We start from the raw sequence: 2467 nt of genomic DNA, 5'->3' as shown, positions 1-2467 counted from the left end.
ACAGGGACACGACTGAGCGACTGAACTGAACTGAACTGATCAAAGAATCCTCAGATATCAAGTAATGCTGATGGAAAATCCAGGCCTCACTATATCCCCTTGTGAGGTTCTTAACCCAGCCACCCTCCTGCCTACCCCCGAGGGCTCTCTCCCCTTTCACTCTTGTCTAGAAACCTTGGACCACTGGACAAAACCCCAAGAGGGATTGTCGGAAGATCCTCTGACCAATCCTGAGGAAATCTGGTACACTGATGGAAGCAGCTTTGTCTTAGATGGAAAAAGAAGAGCCGGATATGCAGTAGTCTCCAATTTTGAGATCATAGAGGCTAAGCCTCTGCCACCAGCAGTCAAGGTACCAGGACATGACTCCTGGATTCATTACTCATGAGTCAAGCCATGGAAGAAAACAGAAGAGGACACTCAATACACCTGTGAGCCCCTGGGAGGTCTCAGATACCTATTCAAAACTACAAATGAGTGCCATTCTAATGAACAACCCCAAAATCTGGTTTCTGAGGATAAGATTTCTCAGGATAGCTCTAAAGAGCCAACACAGCTTGGTAGGGACTGTACTCCAAAACAGGCAGGAGATAAATCTTCTGATCCCTGAATAAGGAGGGACTTGAGCCATCTTGGCGAAGTAAATTTGGAATTGGCTAATGCCCCTACTAGTCCTTGTTAAGCCATATTGATGCTGCTTATGATTGTTGCATGTATTGTCAATTGTCTAACCTGTTTTGTCTCTGCCCAGGCTAACAAGCTACAACATGCAGTGCCAGTTCAACAAAGATACAAAACTACAGCTGACCATGGAAAATATCACTCACTCTTAGATGGACACCACTATGAAGACTCTGAGGCCTGAGACTAGCAAGAGGGGGAGGCCCAATACCCCTTGCTGTTCCAATTCAGCAGGAAGTAGCAAGAAAGACCTTGACGCCCCTATTCTCAAAGAACTGGACTTCTCATCTCTTAAGGAGGGAATGTTAGGTAGTTAGAATAGGAAATAGGAGTCCAAAATGGCGGTGGCTAAAAGATGAGGAAGGGAAAAGCCTGCAAAAATAGAACAAAGGAAGGTCAAAGGAAGGTCCGAGGACCAGAGTGAAGACCTCAGGTAGAACAAACGAAATTCCTGGCTATCCCAATTTGCATAGGGCAGGCCCAGGGGGAGGAAAAAACATACAAAAGGAGAAGCCAAAGCGCGCGCTCTCTCTCTCTCCCCCCACCCGCTCCGAGTGCGTGCACTCTTTCTCTCTTTCTCTCCCGCGCGCTGGCGCGCTCCTCCACTCTTTTCTCTTCATGTCTTTGGGTTGGCATGCCCTCACGCTTTGAGGAGGGATTCTCCTGCTATCTTCTAAGTAAAATAGAGCTGTACCACTGATTTGTCTAAGAGCTATAATATGGTTTGTCTAAGACCCAAGAGCTGCGACGCGCTGAGGGCTTTAATGTCTGTCACTCCAAATCTTTGTTGTGACGAGACAGAACTGAGGAGCATACACTCGCCTGGCAGACTACATTTACTCTATGGTGAATTTTCAGAGTAGAATGACAACTTGTTGTTCAGTCACTAAGTCATGTTGGACTATTTGTGACCCAATGGGCTTTAGAGTGCGAGGCTTCCCTGTCCTTCATTATTTCTCAGAATTTGCTCAAACTATGTCCATTGTGTTGATGATGCCATCCAACCATCTCATCCTCCTCCTCCTGCTTTCAATCTTTCTCAGCATCAGGGTCTTTTCCAATCAGTCAGTTCTTTGCATTAGTTGGCCAGAATATTTGAGCTTTAGCTTCAGCATCAGTCCTTCCAATAAATATTCAGGACTGAGTTCCTTCAGGATTGACTGGTTTGATCTCCTTTCAGTCTAAGGGACTCTCAAGAGTCTTCTCCAAGACCACAGTTTGAAACAATCAATTCTTTCATGCTCAGCCTTCTTTATAGTCCATTTCTCATATCCATACGTGACTACTGGAAAAACCATAGCTTTGACTATAAAGATCTTTGTTGAGAAAGCGATCTCTACTTTTTAATATGCAGCCTAAATTTGTCATAGTTTTCCTTCCAAAGAGCAGGTGTCTTTTAATTTTGTGGCTGCAATCACCATCCACAGTGATTTTCAGGCCCATGAAAATAAAATATGCCACCGTTTTCATTTTTTTCCCCCATCTATTTGCCATGAAGTGATGGGACCAGAGGCCATGATCTTAGTTTTTTGAATGTTGAGTCTTAAGCCAGCTTTTTCACTTTCCTCTTTCACCTTCATCATGAGGTTAAAAGGGGGTGGGGTGGGGGTGTGTGTTTGTGTCAGATTTAACTTGATAACAACTTCTGTTGTTAACTTACCATTGTTATTCAAACTGTTTGCTAAGCACCTTGCCTGACTGAGGTATGGGTGATATTTGAAAATGGTGACTTCCTTGTTCTCAGTTCCTAGGGGAGAAGGAATGAAAAAGTAATACCCTTGGCTAG

Source organism: Bison bison, unplaced genomic scaffold (assembly GCF_000754665.1).
Source record: "Bison bison bison isolate TAMUID 2011002044 unplaced genomic scaffold, Bison_UMD1.0 scf7180017860064, whole genome shotgun sequence".
In the NCBI taxonomy this organism is placed as follows: Eukaryota; Metazoa; Chordata; class Mammalia; order Artiodactyla; family Bovidae; genus Bison; species Bison bison.
The sequence above is the reverse complement of the archived record's forward strand: the minus strand, read 5'-3'. Positions refer to the sequence as shown.